This window comes from Melanotaenia boesemani, chromosome 11 (assembly GCF_017639745.1).
Source record: "Melanotaenia boesemani isolate fMelBoe1 chromosome 11, fMelBoe1.pri, whole genome shotgun sequence".
Classification (NCBI taxonomy): Eukaryota; Metazoa; Chordata; class Actinopteri; order Atheriniformes; family Melanotaeniidae; genus Melanotaenia; species Melanotaenia boesemani.
In genome coordinates this window covers 19,363,919-19,381,426 of record NC_055692.1, presented here as the reverse complement: position 1 = coordinate 19,381,426, position 17,508 = coordinate 19,363,919, and positions in this window count along the sequence as shown.

Below are 17,508 nucleotides of genomic sequence, written 5' to 3'. Positions count from 1 at the left end.
TGTCAGGAGCCATTAAGTTTGAATACAGAATTAGACCTGGATGACAAGATATCATGATGCTGATGTCCAGTGGTTTTGCTAATAGGAATTTGGTGTATGATTTGCTTCCTACAGCGGACACCTCCATCCACATATATAAGCTGCTGCATAACAATTTGTCATTAGGTGCTATAATGGGAAATGCATAAAACGCACTTTTGACACAGTATCTGAGTCAAAAGTGGATGTGAAATTGGTCACAGCAGGGAAGATCTGGGGGACCATCCTCTCCCAGCATTAATAAGAACACAATGACAGAGGAAACGCCAGCATCATGAGCTCCTCTACATCACGATGAGCTCAATGATCCTCTTGGGGGTGTTTGCCCTTTCAGTAAGAGGGGGTTGGCGGCCAGTGTTGTTAGTAGGGGTCCGATTAAGACAACAGGATACAGTGGTCCTGTCAAAGAACTTAGAGGATTTAATTTTTTATTGTGCAACATTTGAAGAAATACTCTGTTCTTTTGTTTATCACTGTTCCTCATACTGTAACACAGTATTTATTAAAGGGAAAAACAAAAAGGTTTTCTTAAAAGAAGGGACCAGCTTTTATGAGATAAGCTTACATGCACTTGCAGTGAAGTCATTTATTTAAAAACGAGAAACTGCTGCATACTTTGTTACTACAGCCTTAAGTGATATGACATCTGCCTTGAGTTTGAAAATTTTAAAGGCATTCGCTAATGCTACTGGTTAGTTTTTGTTTGTTTTATTAAAGTAATTCTAAGGGGCATGAGGAAGTTACATAAATCCACAGTATGCTAAAAACAAACTTTTATCTGATCTATCTACCAAAAGACAACACCTGCCCCAGCCACAACTTGCTCAGCCTGCTGTTTTCTTCTACATTGTTTTTTATCTCTTTATTTTGGGAAAGCACTCATAATCTCATGACCCATTAGATACATTGTGTTACCTTGTGTTGCCGTGCAAACCCTACAGACTGGGAACATTTTCTTTATTAATTTTCCATTTCCACTTTATTCTATTCGGGGTGGCAAGAGGGCTGGAGCCTATCCTAGCTGGCATAGGGTGAGAGGCAGGGCACATCCTAAACAGATTGCCATTCCTTCACTGGGTCAACTCAAAAATAAACAACTAACTTCCCCCGGGACATAATTTAAAATCACTGTTTAAGACAACATGCATGCACAGGCAGAATATACCGACTCCACACAGAAATGCCCCAGCCGAGGTTTGAACCAAGAACATTTTAGCTGTAAACACTGCGTCGGCCTGGGATTTTTCCTTAACTGTTCCCAGCATAGCCAAAACATTTCAAAAGAGGTTTCCACCTGGAAGGTCTGTTTGGTCTAAAACTCAGCTTTTGTTATGCCAAACCACCTCACAGCATACAGACTTGCCTGAGCTGTACAATTGTAAATATCTGAACCAGCTGACACATAGGACCACCAAACTATGTCCTGGTTTCCATCATGGAACTGTATCATGTCTTAGTATTGATCCTGGAATTGATCCTGTGAAGTTGACGGCACGTGCAACATTCTTCGTCATCCCTCAGTGTCAGGAGTGCTCGTGTTTAATTGCAGAATAAAGTGCTGGTTTTTCATGTTGCCTTTGAAAAGCCTCATTGATTTTTATTCCACCCTTCATCCTTGCAGTGTTCAGTGTTAAGAGCAAATCCCTTGTGTTGACGTTGCCCCGAATGTAAATGTATTAAATCTGTCAGTGCTTTTCACAAGCCTTCCAGGTGCTGTTCAGACACTTTAACGCTCAATCTTTTGGTTTTTTTAAGGGTCAAACAGACAAAAAAAAAAAAAAAAAAAGAGACTGAGCTACATTTTGTCTCTGTTCCATATGGTGTGAGGCTAATCAGTCTTGTGAGAGCAAGGTTCATTTCCTAAATTTAGTTTTTTGTGTTACTTTTGAGGAAGAAGAAAAGGTGTATCTAGTATTTTCAGAGATAAAATCTCACCTTACTGTGATGTTTTTTAATCAAAAAGCATTTAAACAATTTACTTTATTTAAGTTTGTGGGGCTCTTGTATAGAATACATTACATTATGTTACATAAAGTCAAGCATTAATCTGAATCCAATAATCCAAACAGGATTTTTTTTTCTTTTTGGCAGGCTTTAAACTGCAGCTTAAATACTCACATTGAAAAAAAAATTCAGTATATGAGGGACTTTAATATAGAACAAAAACATTCTAAATGAAATTTGATTTGCATTAATTTGAGAAGCAGCTTATCTAACATTCATACTTTGAACTTGCTTTGAATTTAAAATAGGTTCTCATCATTTCACTGGGATTGAAGCCAATTTATTGGATTCATTTTTTTTTTTATTTTTTATTTTTTTATTCAGCAGCTCAGAGGAGGATGATCTCAAAATGTTGTCACGTGACATCATTTGATTGATGGACCATTAAAATGTCAGCCAGATGTACTTAAAACAGCAGCTTTTAGGTTGATAAATCATGGCACAAATGGATACATAAAGCTGTTAGAAACAAATATTCCCATCTAGAGCTATCTGCAGTCAGATTGTAATGGATGTTCAGTCTGATGGTCTGTCTGTCTCCCTCTATGTTTCTTTCTCCACAGTTTCCCTCCCCCAGTGTACAGTATGTCTGGACCACTGCAGTCATGCAATTACAATGGAACAGGTAGGAGTGTTCATATTTCATCTGCTGCATTTATGATAACATCTAATAATCCGAAAGCGTAGAAAAAGTGGTATCTCGTTGCTCATGCATTATGAATGAGTCACTGATTGCTTTTTTGCATAGATTAGCAATCATTTCACAGAAATCTCTGGTATAAAAATGTGCCAGGGTGGTTTGAGCTCTTTTTTTTCTGAAGAGTTGCCATATCCTGCTGCTTTTTAACATAAGACAGATCAGGTGATACCACTTTTCCCTCTTGCCCCTCGGCTCCTTCTACTGCTCTCTGATTTATTTCTCTATGCATATCATCATGGGGGGGATAAGTGTAATTTTCAGCCCACTTTGCGACTGATTGCTCACTTAGTGAATATATTCAGCATCTGCAGTGTTATTGTGTTTGGAGCCAAGTGGCTAAGTACCACTGAGATTCTTTGGCAGCAAAGTACATATTTGTCGACATCTCAAGTGTGTCTACAGAAGCGAATCTTCAAAGCTCCGAGATTTTTGTGGATTTCAGTGACCTTTGGTTGTCCTGACTTGTAGCCACACATTAGTATAACACATAAGGGACATGCATGGTCTAGTGGTTAGGAAAATAATCTGGTGACCAGATCCCTGTGTGAAGTTCCAGGTGAGGTTTACATACTTCTTCTGTTTCCTGACAGGCAAATAACCTGTTTCACATTCACAATGATCCACGTCATCTGGTGAAATGCACTTAACAGAATTTTTAAACGTTCACAGTGTTTTATAAACACTGTGAACAATGGCACTTTTTTTTATTTTTTTTTTTGATTGACAGAATTAAGTAGTTTTCATGCTTAAAATTCACATACACTAAAGCTTTAGCATAACTTTTTATTAATGGCTTTGTTTGACAGTTACATTCATATAGATATAAGTGAAAGTGGTGCCTTGTTGCAGACTGAGTAATGACGGTAAAGTGTGAGTGTGCATGAGGTGTTTGCATGTATGCATGCCTGCACTGTGTCTCCCGATGTAACCCTTGGCCTTTGCCCCCTCCCTCCCCAGATGGGCAGACTCTCAGCCGAGGCCCTGTGGAGGTTGGTGCCCTCTGCCTGACAGCCCGTCACTGTGCTATAGTAGTGATTTTTTTCTGCAGGAGATGGTGTCTGATTGGGAGCAGTGTGTGAATAGCCCTGTCACACTCGATAAGCCAGCAAGACGACCTGTGACGGGGACATATGGCATGTTTGACAGGGAGAGAGGGTGCGAATCGCACTGAATGATAAAATGGTGTTTTTCCCCCTTCGGCAATGTCATGCTTTCAGGCAAGTGTGGACCGTCGCTCACTCAAGCGGCTGACTCCGGCCTCCTTGTGACATCTCCTTCAAGGTCCTGGTTTTCTCTGCCTTGCGCCTGGACAATTCTGACACTGTGAGCTTTTGCCGCTCACAGCTGCTCCGTTAGCTTGTCGATGTGGGGAACATAATTGGATATCAGTTTAGTTTAGCGATGCAGACTGGGAAATTCATCTAAAGAGCCTGTTTGTCAGAACTACTTTTAAAGCTTTGTGGCAGTGCAGCCCTCCCTCCTGTCTCCTCTCAGACTGTCACACGCCTCACCCTGTTGATTAATACACACAGTCTCATCAGATCACTCTAATTGATGGGTTCAGCCTCCTTAGGACCCTGATTTATTTAAAGGGCCACAAACATTGAAGAAGGAGAGGAAAGGGAGGTGGGGTAGGGGGTGCAGGCTTGGATTTAAGTGTGTCGGAGAAATTATTGAGTTGAACTGCACGCCTTTCATCCTAACTGTCAGCTGGGTCTTGACTTCTGCTGTTGCTGCCTCAACTCCTATCCTGTCAAGTGTCACATTGTCAGTGTTTGTGGCCCTGACAGACAGCCCAGGTGTCACACTCAGGCTTCAGTGCACCATCAGGCACCTCTGCTCAGGTCCCCAGTGGTTCACAGTCAGAGAGACAGCACAGTCCAATAACCCCTCTCAAATCCAGCATGTCTTGCTCCCTGGGGAGTCCCCTGTGGAGTTCACTCTCTGTGTCCACTGGGCCAGAACTTAAAAACTCTGCCAATGGTCATATAATCCTGCTTTCACTCTGAATGCTAATTATAGCATTCCAACTGCTACAGTACTGCTCCTGCCATTGTACTGTTTCTACTACAGTTTTCCCAGAGAAACAAAGACTTATATATTCAAATTCAGAGTTATGACATCATTTATTTGAATCACAGATTTTTATTCACTGTAGCACAATTTTAGCACCATTTATGTCAGCAAGTTACCATCTATGACTGTTACATTTAGAAATTGTTTGTACATTAAAAAATGCACATTTTTTTATTTGTTCAGCCTATTTGTTTATTTATTTAGTTAAGCATTTATAAAATGGGTCAGATTAATGATAAAGTTGTTTTTTTTCCATTTGTTTCACCCACAACTCCTCTCCCCAACATTTAAGCTTCTACTGCTCAAGAACATATCCAGCAAAACTTTGTCATCACAGACTTCTTTAAGTATCTGTTGAGTTTTCACATCACAGATAGTTTAATGTGACTACTAATACTAGTTAAAGTTTTTCCTTTTCACATGTATATCAAATCTGGTCTCATATGCAAGAGCATGATGTGTGTAAAGTTTTACTCTTCTTATTACTATTCTCTTCTGTTACTTCATACTTATATTTTACCTCAAGTTTAATTTAGAAAGTTCCACTTTCTCTATATTTTACATTCAAACAGATGGTCATCTCATATTATCCTTTGCTCTAGAGAAGACACGCCTTTTATAAGGTCTTTAAAACAGTTTTCTCCTTAAAATTCTATTAAATTGTTGCATACCATCAATATTATCACTGTATTTTTCAGTAAAACTAGAAAATATTGGCCTTAGAATTTGTGATTGTCCTGCTTCATTGTTAACAAGAGCTAAGAAGGGGGTTGTTATCATCAGCTGCACGTTAGAAGTATCCCTGTGTGATCATTGTTTGTTAATCAGCACTAGGGTCCTTGGTGATTAAAGGAACTGTGCTCAAGTTGGCATTTTAAAGATATAGCCATGTTTTACTTTGTGCGTTCTTCCAGAAAATTATAGGGATGGTTGGCTCAACAACAACGTCCATAAATATGCAATGGGCTTTGTGAAAAGCTGAAACACAAAAGTGGTCATTTTGCATGATTACATTCACTTACAGGATGATAATATTATTCAGGAAGCAATTTTAAGAAATTGTGAGACAAGCAAACCCTTTGATTAGCCAACAAAATTTGTTACTGTTATGAAAGAAATGCCCCCCTTAAGTCAGAAAACAATGCAGCTAGTGTAGGAGTATGTTTGATGAGAACTTATTTTCATTTTGTAAAACATTACTGTTTTTTTTTTACCACTCTTGCTCTTCAACATAAGCTTTTTTCAAGGAAGTGGTAATGAATTCAGATAACTAAATGCTCTTGTAATCCTTCCTCCTTTCAAGTTTAAACAAAAAATAATGTGGACATTTTATTGCTAATGCATTTTGCTCCAACAATTGTGTGTTGTATCAGGAATCAAATGATTACATTTCTCTACCTTGGCTGCTTTTGAAGCGCTCATGATTTCTTCCATTAAATGTGTAATGAAGAGAAAAAAAATAAAAACTCTGACACTGAGGACGAACGCTGAAGTATGTAGTCCTTGTCTGTAGTCACCAGAGCATCAGCACTGATGATTGTGGTCAGGGTTACAGCACTTAACTCTCAAAAGAAGGGCCAGTGCTTGTAATCAGATAATGTGTATGATCTCTCATTCAAGTAGAGCTCACATTTGGCAAATGCAAATGATTTCATGGACTATGTAGCTTTGGGAGATTTGTTCTTCGTGTGCTTGCTATGATATATAGTTCTATTATGTAAAGCAAGTCAAATGCATGCAGTTATGTTTGAGTTGGATGAATGACTGATAAAATATTTTTTCTTATTTTTAGCATAGCTTGTGGACAGTTATGCTGCAATGTTCAATTTGCCTGTGTCATTTCAGAAATTGAACCAATTGGGATCATACAGGAGGCACAGCACCTCTCAGTGCTGTTTCTCCCCCTCTGTAAAAGCAACATTTTGTGTTAGATTATAGGGAGACCCATCATGCCATAGAACTGGCCTGCCTGATTAATAAAAGGCAGCTAATTTCAGTGGAGGAAGGCAGCGCTCCAAAATGGCTCCTAATTACACATTAGGAGTGTGAAAGGCTCCTGCCGCTCTGGCCTCAATCCTCCACCCAACCCGCAACCCCTCCCCAGCCGGGGTGCATGTGCTGGCCCACCAGCACATTAACGCTGCTCCCAGGAGTGCCTAATTCCAGCCAACCCGTCGGCACAATCAGTGGCAGATGTCAAGAATCGAAGATGATGAATTATGAATATCCCGGGGATGTGGATAGGATACCAGCATTCGGGGAAAGGATATCTTTTTTTTTTCCTAGGCCATTGTGGGCGGTCACATAAGCAGGCAGATTTGAAAAGAGTGTGCCATGGTTAGAGTGATTGATTTCTTTTTGTCATTGTAAATGGGGTCCGACTAAAATTGGATGTTTTAGGGAAGTTGTCAAGGACTTTATGAATTGGAGGGGCTGCCTGGCAGTGTAAGGCCGGTTCCTGACTGTGATAGCAATAATGACTTCCTCTTTCCCTTCCCCTGGGTGGTCAACTCAAGGGCCGAGGCAGCTGGAAATGATGTCCCAGAGACTGCAACACAAACCTCTCAGTGCACAGCATTTGCATGGCTACATGATTACAGCTGAAATGGAGGAGGTGTGGTGAGTGTACGGCTGGGGGTGGAAGGTGGTGACAGTGACAGCTGCAGAAAGGAGGACAGGAAATGGAGAGTAGTTGTTTTTGTTGCCACTGAGCCATATCCATAGAGATGATGCAAATGCTTTGATGAAAAAGAACATTGCAACCATTGTTTTGATGTTTCAATAAAAGCTTACTTGGTATTATCATAGCCATGACTTACCTTTATCAGTTTTAATACAGGTTTAGTTTAACCAAGCCTTTTTCAAATTGATTGTTATGCAGGATCAAATGAAAGAAGGGTGAAGGTTGTTCGGTTGTTTTAAGCATGCTGACCTTTAAACATAGCCTTTAAATAAGAATTTAGGAAAATCACTGGTCACTGCATCTTGGGAGACTGAAAAACGCTGATGGAAGGGATGATTCTCTGTCAGAACAGATGTCAAACTGATGCTGTGATCAATTACTGACTGACCAGCCGACTTATGAGCTGGCTGTGGAAATGTCAGCGTATACCTGGACATCTGCTGTGGGTCACAGCCATGGAGAGATTTGAACCTGGGGCAGGCTGCCAGGCCAGATTTCACCATGCCATCTCTGGTGAGCCTGCAGGACAGCTACATTTCCTCAGCCTTCCTGCCATTCATCACCACACCATGACTGGCAAATTCATCTGAGCAGGAAAGAAGAGCTAATTCTCTATATCTGAGACAGTGATGGACTTGCTGCTCAGCAGGACTGTCCGATGAAATTTAGCTTGGAACTACTAGCGGGGTTCACAGGAAATTGCCCTTGCCAATCATATGTGGAAACCTAGTGTAGAATTGCAATCCTAACATTTAATGCCAGTCTAGCCAGCATCTGCTCATTTACAGTGTCCTGTTTTCATAATGTGGTTGCTTCCATCTTTGACTTGCATTGCAAAGTTGTGGCTCTTTCCAGCTAAATGTAGAGATTAATGCAAAATGTTTTATATCCATAATTCAGAACATCAGAGGTAAACAGCAACCCTGTGTCCATGATAGAGGATCAAGTGTATATTATTTTAGATCTCACCAACTCTCTCTGTGGCTGTATTGATGTAATTTCAACCCATTTTCCTGATGAGTGCCTCAGTTCTGACGCCCACACTGCTTCTCATAATCGCAGCGGTCAGCATATAAGTGGGCTCTCCACCAGCAACTCAGCAATATTGAAAAGTGAAAATCTATTCATCAACATGTTTTCCCGTTAACTACATCTGAATGCAGAATGGAATCCCCAATGGGGTTGAGTCATTACTTTCAGTAAAATAACTCCATTAAATAAGAGTGAACACAAAGCTGTCCCCCCACATGCTGCCTCTACTTTCCCCCGAGCCGTAGACCTGCCTGCTGTCTCTCAGAGCTCTTGGTTCAGAAACACTAATGCTGTCTGCCAGTTCAGTCCTACATATATTTGTGAGGAGACCAGGGGTGATCATTTCTTCCCCCTTTTTTTTCCTTTCCCTCAGGTGACACTCTGAAATATATTTTGTGTGCCCTTTCACTTCAGACGAGCTCAGTGTGGAGGAAGCCCAGAGGAGACTAATGAGAGAGCGCAGGGGTATGGCTCTGTCTGCCTCCATGCCTCATTTTTCTTGATTTCAGCCACTCTAGTGTCGGCATGGGCTCCTGCTGGTCAGGTGATGGCGGTGCCAGCTGGTGCATCCAGTTCGGACGGACAGCGATTCATTTCCCCCAGCTGGTGATTTATGGCACAGCAAAGCAGAGAGAAGCTGGTGTGCATGGCACCAGGCCACCTGAGTTAGTGCACTGTCCGGCCCCGTCATGCTTTACCACACAGCAGGTTGGACTGCCTAATTTACGCTGGCAGACAGTCACATATATCACACCCCGTCTGGCCGATGAAGATTGGTCGTGTTTGAAAGGGTCTGTATACACAGTTGATTTTACCCACATGTTACTCCCTGGCCTGCGTTTGCACCAAGGAGTATTGTTTTTCTCTCATTCTTTGTCTATGTAAACTCTTATGTTTCATTTCTGCACTTTTTTTTGTTCTCTCTTATCTCTTTTTCTGTCGCCCCCTCTCTCAGTATGTAGACTTAATGTGAAGTGACTGTGTTGGAGGGAGGCCCTCTCTCACTGGTCTGGCTCCTGAGGACTGTGCCCTTCTGTTCAGGGAAACTGGGGGAGGTCACAGTAGGTAGCTCCCTCGAGCCATGGCGTATTAATGCCTGGGCTGACCTCGGTGATAAGAAGGAAGCTTCGGGCGCATGTTTGATTCATGAGTCCATCCTCAGTGGGTCCCTTGGGGGCTTTTTCCACTGCTGTCCTTTTACTGGCAGGGTGGAGGGTTGCTGCAGGGGAGATCAGTTCTGTCTGTCAGAGAGGTTGGGGTATGATAAAGGCACAGTGCTGGGAGTAGGCCAGAGCACACAGATCTGCCCCCATGTTGGACACAAGCGATGACTTAATGGTGGGTGGTGATGTGACAGCCAAGTGTTGAGGGATATTAGAACAGATATCAGTGATGGGGCCTGACATCATGAGCACCTCACCTGCCTGGAGGAGGGTTTTTTTTTTCAGGAGTGGAACAAGAAAGTGAGTTGAAGGGCACTTGGCAGCTCTACTTCTTTCAGCTTTTTTGCCTCTGTATTTGACATTTTCAACCCTTCAAAATATTTGATGTGCCTGAGTTTTTGTTAGATGGCTCAGATCAAGTAGAAGATGGGGTTTTGAGGGAGTAAGCCGACACAGTTTCAGTTCCAGAGCACATCTCCAAATTACATCCTCTGGAGTTTGGTTAGGGATTACTTCTGTCTAATCCTGACAAATGCTGCAGAGCTAGACACATTTCTGACAACAGAGCATCTACACAGTCTGAAATGACCATGCTGATTGGTTCAAATAAGTGTAGAGCACAGGATGACTCTCGTACACTGACAACACAAAAAGATGCCCATGCTGTGATGCAAATTTGCATGTCTTCACAAACAAATTGAATATGGCTACAAGCAGAATCACAAAGTTACATTTTTGACAAATTTAGAAAATTTCTTGCTTAATGGTCTGTGAAACATTTTAGTTGTACAGAATGTGAGCATTTGGGCCATGGTTGCATGCCTTCATAAGTAATGGTTTTCTAAAAGCCAGGATCTTGGTAATTGCAATGCACACACAGAGAGGAAGGCACATCTATGAACAACACTATCTTGCCAGACACTTCTGAGCTCCTAATGCTAGATGCTTGAATATGGCTGTGTAATACATAATCCTGATTTGTGTTCCTTTCAGTCACCAAAAGATCTGTACATGCCTCAAAGAAACTTGTCAAGGCTTTTCAGCGCACATTGCCTTCTCACAATCAAGTCAATGCTTGTCAACCCTTCTGCTATCAAAATAGTCACAGTAGGGAGGGGAAATCCACTTTTAACACATCCCATTGCTGTCACCTCCTTCTGCCCATCACTAATCTTTAAAAGCTATTTGCAGTTTTAATATAGATCTCAAATCCCGTTTCTCTTTCCCTCTTCCATTCACATACACACACACACACACACACACACACACACACACACACACACACACACACACACACACACACACACACACACACACACACACACTTTGTTCTTGCTTTGTGGTTTGCTGGAGAGCTGGGTTTGGTGGATAGAGCAATCCTTCTCATTCCACTATGCGTTCCCATGGTCTTGCTTTTGTTTTAGCTAAGCTGGTGCCCCCGGATTAAAGGGAAAATAATCCTTCTGTCATTGTTGTTTTTGTTTTGAAAACCTACTGAAAAGCGATCTGTTGATTTTTCTCTCATCTTTCGCAGATTAAGTTTAAATTGAACGATGAAAGGAGAATTTACTGATAATGTCTGGTTATGTTTGTGCATGCTTAGGCTTAGGAAGAAGTAATGTTGACACTGTTTTTACTGGTGATTGTTGTATGAACACGGTTGAGTAAAGGAGCTCGACAACCTTTTCCAATTTTACTGTGTGTAATGCACATTTACTATGAAATGTACTAAATGTTTAATTCATGCAATCTCTGATTCATATCCACTTGAATTATTGTCTGGCCCAGCAGCCGAGCTACCCATTTGTGTCAGATGGCAGACTAATGGTGATATTAATGAAGTCATTGCTTTAGTCAGAAAATCAATAGTCACTCGAAACAGTCAATGGAAGCGAGTGGGTTTGAATGGTGACCTAGTTCCCATGTAATGACAGCTCCTAACCCATTCTGTATTGTTTGATGCTCACAACATCTGCTACCTTACTGCCGTACAATGATATTTATACAAGAAAACACAGTAGAATACAATGCACAGTGGCACAGAGTATATGAGCAGGAACTGGGGCAGCTGTAATTTCTTTGTTTGTATGTGACAATCACCACTGCTAAGTAAAAATTAAGTTGCTGATGCTTCACACGACTAGTAATAGCATTATTATTCCACATCATTAGCTGTAAAAAATAGCCCCAAGAAACACTGATTCTGGTCTTTTCTCAGCCGTATAAGGCAAAGGGCAAGTAGGGCCAGGAGGTTAACCTGGCTTTAGTATTAAACAGCCCAGCTGTTATTGTTGGGTCTTTTGAGTCTGTAAAAGACCCAGCAGCGTCAGAGTTGGAGTGGGGCCATACAGGGGTCAGCAGACCAATGACTGTGAGATGTTTTAAGGGGCTCTCTATACCAGCTCTGGTTCCAGCTTACTAAGGCTCCTCACTGACATCAGTCAAAACTCTTGACTGTGTTATTACTGTGTTCTGTTGTGTGCTCTGAGATGAATGGGCTCTGCATTCAGTCTAACAAAGAGTCTTGGCATGCATACAGGAGCAGGAAGTGGGAATTCCCATACTGCTTTATCATTGAAAAGAAGACAATACGAGCCGTCCTCTCTGAACTGGTCTGGTGAACACTGACATCCCTATCTTCTGCTGAGAGACACTCCCTGCAAGTCACTTCACAGAGATGACAATATTTCTTTTCTTTTTATGGCTTACAGTGCCACGAGTGCATATCTGTTTTAGCTGTGATCAGTCACCATTAGTGTCGGAGTGGCATGTGATATGTTTCCCTTGGACATGCCTTGCAATGGTCACATTTTTCTTCACAAAAAAATTATGTCTAAACTTTGGTACCATCTACTTTGTATTAAAGCTGATTTTTGTAATATTTGTTCAGTATGCCAATTGTGATTTCAATTACAGATTTCATAAAATAAGCTTTGGACAGCAGCCATTTTGAATTATTGCCAAATAAACAAAAGCACAGATGTCGCTAATAGCATTACTAATTAATAACTGCAAATGTTCTGATAAGCCATGACAGTGTGACCGTAACACACACACACACACACACACACACACACACACATATATATATATATATATATATATATATATATATATGTATATAAACGTCATATAGCTCTATATATATAGTTGTCCTGGTTAGTGAAATAAAAGTAACTAGTCACAGTTACCAGTTACTTCATTCAAAAAGACTTCGCAACACTGCCCATGTTGAGCTGATAAAAACTAGTCCATGTGACATTGGATCTTTTACCCTTGATATATTCTTAAGGTGATAGTAGGTTGACTTTGTGATTCCCTTAATGTTTTTTTGGAAAATTGTTGTCTGAGTCCATCACTATACCCATGCATTTACCAAGAGCCTGTACAGGGCCTTGGTCTCTTGGTGACATTGTAAAATATATCTGTGTGTCATCTGCATAGCTATAGTATCTAATTTTGTTGTTCTTTATGACCTGTGTCAGTGGGAGCATGTAGATGAGGCCCCAGGATGGAACCTTGGGGAACTCCACATGTAGTTCTTGTATGCTCAGATGTAAAGTTACCTATGGACCATTCTCACTGACGTCACACTGTTTGTTTATGCCACCATGTTCAGTAGCAACAAGGTAGCTGGGATCTGCTCCCACTATAGTGACTATTAACTGTTTCTCATCAGGGATGGCGTTAGCTGACCTAACACTTTCAAAACCACTTCAGCACTTATGTGGTCAGGTCAGAATGGGATATTTTGAAAAAATGTGCACTTGATCAAAATCTGTATGATTGTCCAAAATTCCTTGTCCAAAACAAAACAAAACAAAAAACAAAACAAAACAAAACAAAACAAAACAAAACAAAACAAAACAAAACAAAACAAAACAAAACAAAACAAACAAAAAACAACAGAAAAAAAAGCAAAACTCCAAAACGTCCAACTGACGGAGATATTGCTACCAGATTTACCTTACCTTGACATACTACCTAGTTAATCGAGGAGTTGCACTTCACAGGGGCAGAATTGAAAGCAAACAAGTCGATTAGAAGCTTATAAATATTTCATGGCAGGATGGGTATCAGACCTTTATCTGTGGAAAGTGTCGCAAACAAAGCATTTCCTCTACATGTCAAATCTGAGTAAGAAAACATCACATGCAGATAATGTTTATGCAATGTAAAAATTGAAATTGTCCTGGTGATATATTTAGGTGTGAGCTGCTGATGAACCAACTGTTTGTCAGATATTCTAGATTTTGTCTGTGAAGAATTTGGCAAACTCATTGCAAACCTTGATTGAATAAAGTTCAGGTGCAGCACATATTCAAAAGAAACAAAACTTCCAAGTGATAACTGCGTACACATAAACGATTCATTTAAAAAAAAGCCAAACCAACATGGCAAGTAGTCTTTAGGTACAGCCAGTTTTCAGTGTACTGGGTAAACAGAATGAAACTGTGTACCTATTAACTTTACAATGATGTATTCCATCCCCCATCCATGATAATTATTTATGATTCCTCTAAATGCTATTATCTCTTTGCTGCTGCAATCCTATGAATTTCCCCATGTGGGACTAATAAAGGATTATCTTATTATCTTATCTCTTGTATTTCACTCAGCCAAAACAGGAATTTGTATGGTCTAAACCTAAACAAACAAAAAGTTAATTTAAAAAAAAGGTTAGTCTTTTAAGATACTTTCTCCCACCTCTTTTCCAGCCTTCTTATGAGGAATTTGTCACTTGCTTACAGGTAAACACTCCTAATAATACTGCAGCAGGTACACCCGGACATTGATGCCAAACAAAACTTTGTGTGTATCTTTGCTTTGCAGCACCCCATAAAGTTTAAACTCTACGAGATCAGTTGTTCTTTCTAAACATTAGGTCCTAAGTCCTACTATTATGTTCTATAGCTGAAAGTGTTGATGAGATATTTCATCACTTTGATTTCCTGTGACAAATTCTTTTTGAAAATCAATGATCAGAATGATAATTGGTCTTCTGATATGCAAGATTGTCTGTATCTGATTTGGACAAGACTGAAACAAATTAGGTCCTGTCAAAATTCTAAAGATACCAAATAATAATAATTTTCTATAAACCTTGTATGCTGGAAAGTGCTGCCACACTGTTCCTTGTTAGTTCACCTCTGTGTATATATACTGTATATATATTCTCTGTCTGTTCATAGAAATCTAGTTTAGTTCATATACTCTAGCTTAGTTTTATGTTATTGAAACCTAAACTTCTGCACTAGTTTGCCTCCTGCCTCTCCGTATGCATTTGGGTCCTTACCTCCACCTCAAACTGTGAAAAAAAACAACAAAAAAAAACCATATTCATTAGTCACGGGCAATGCTATTGTCCATGAAGGAAAAATAAATGTCTTCTTTCATTGCTCATGCTTCTTTTAAGAGCTCTACCTTTCCATCAAATTTCAAGATTACTGGAAAAATATTTTATCTTTCCATAAACCTTTGTTTATTCAAACAAATATTATTTAAAAAGGGTAAAGTACAGTACGTGTTGTTGCTCATACTGTATGTTAAAATTTACTGTGAGATGCCTCACTTGTAAAATGTGAGGGCATTAATAATCATGATTGTTTGTGCACAAAGGGTCATGATCTTTGTCTGTGGGGCTAACTGAGGAGTGGTGATGCAAGTCAACATCTCCTCTGTGGGTTGCAGAGCAGATGCAACTAAAATGCTGTTACCAGAGACAGCTTGGTCCTCAGGCGAAGCTCAAACACCCAAATGCCAACCCTCCATTTGCCACCTCCTCACCCGTTCAGCAAAACTTCCACATTTTAATCCAATAGTCTGCATAAAGCTCAGGGAAATGATATTTAGGAGACAATGAGTGCCCTGCAGAGAAAAAGAAGGGAGGGGGGATTAGTGTGTGTCTCTGAAGTGGCTTTGACTCCCCTACTGATGGAGAGTAATTAAAGCAGCCTACTGTGCTGTCAATGTAGCTAAAGGGGGATAGTAATGAAACATCACAGCTCATAGAAATGGGCCCTCAGCTCCATACTTTGGCCTCAAACCCTGATTAGGAGCACAGTCATTATGTAGGTTGTTTCAAGACTTAATACTTAATACACACACACATGCCAACAAGCAACTGCTTTCAAATGTTAGGATCTATTTGGTAGCATTTGCTAGAATTTGGAAAGTGGCTGAAGTTCTTGCTGAAGGGAGCACAGGCAAGTCTGACATTTTGATGAAATGACACAAATGTCTCTCTGTGTGTGTCAGCTGTGTAGAGAGGACATTAGTGAAAAATGAACAGCAGTTTAAGGTCACTATATTTACAAGCCAATTATACACAAAACTGCGTAATGTCTGTGACTCATCCTCATTGTCTGATTCTTCTTATCTTCCTTTAAGATAATCTGGTAAACCTTAAATGCCACTGCTTGTATTTTGAGGCGTGCCAGTGCTTAGTAAAGTGTATCTTTGATACAACTTTGAGTAAAATGGATGAGTGACTTACAAAGAGTGTTCAGGCTCTTAGCTGAGGTGTCAGCCAGCACCAGTGCACTCTTCTCTGTAGGTTACTTAGGGCAGTGGTTCTTAAACTAATCTTTTAAATTAGTATCTTAATTTTTTTTAACACATAATGCATAAACAACAAAGTTAGTCCACATGCCATGTTAAAATCTGTCACAGCTGAGAAAAAAAGAAAATTAAAGCTTTATCCTCCTTAGTTATATATATTCTGACATTTTTCCAGCCTTATATTTAGAGGATGGCTAAAAAATGACCCATCTAATACATCACACATCACTAAGTTGTTGCATGAGGACGGGGGTCGAGAACATCAACGTATGTCATCTTGGGGGGTTGTGGCTCAAAAAGTTTAAGAACCACTGACTTAGGGTTATGTGAGCAAATGTTTTACTTAAACCCAAAGAAACAACACAGCTGTGGGATGACACCTACCTTCTGTAGTGACCCTATTTAACCACTGATACACTTCTTTGTTTTGTTTTGTTCAGTTTTTTTTGCTGAAGCATTAATTCATCCATGGGTGGCATCATGTGTCACCTAGTTAATCAATTTTAGTTTATGGCATGCAAATTTATTGGTTAATGTTGCAGCACACTGCTGTTTCTAAGTAATTACAGATTTAATTGGTTAATATACTGCTAATTCACATTCGGAGACTGGTAAACAAACAGATCACACAGAGATGGACAGGAATCACGCTCGCTGATTTAAGATAAAAATAGATATTTTAGTTTTGTCTATGTATATTTAATTTTGGCCATCATTTTCCATTTCTTCTATGCCCACATTCATTTGTTGTGTTTCATTCAGATTAGTCTGAGTCTCTTCTTACAATATACCCATTATAATACTATAATATAAGTGAGGAAAAGATCTGTTTTCCATAGCTTCCTCAATCTTTGCAAAATAAATCATACTCTGCTGAATGAGTCTTTTGTAAAGGTGCCTACTTTAGTTATATAAATAATAGAGTCTTTTGGTAAAAACCTATCTTTAAAATTGCTCTTTGGTTTGTACTTGGGACAAAAGTGAAAAGTGGGATTGTGCATGAAAGAAGAATGCAGATCTTGCTAGTCTGTTTTTTTGTTGAGATTAACAGTTGCCCTTTGATCTTGACTGGCTCAGTTTGGAGGATGTTCAGGGCATATTGTAGAAGAGCTCACAGCCACAGAAAGCACCAGCTGGGGTAGAGTTCACTTTGTCCAGACACATGTGCATAATGGATAATTTTCACTCCAACTCCCATGTGTTTGCTCAAGTTTGGAGCTTTAGAGCAAGGAGTCTGTGGATGTTAAATT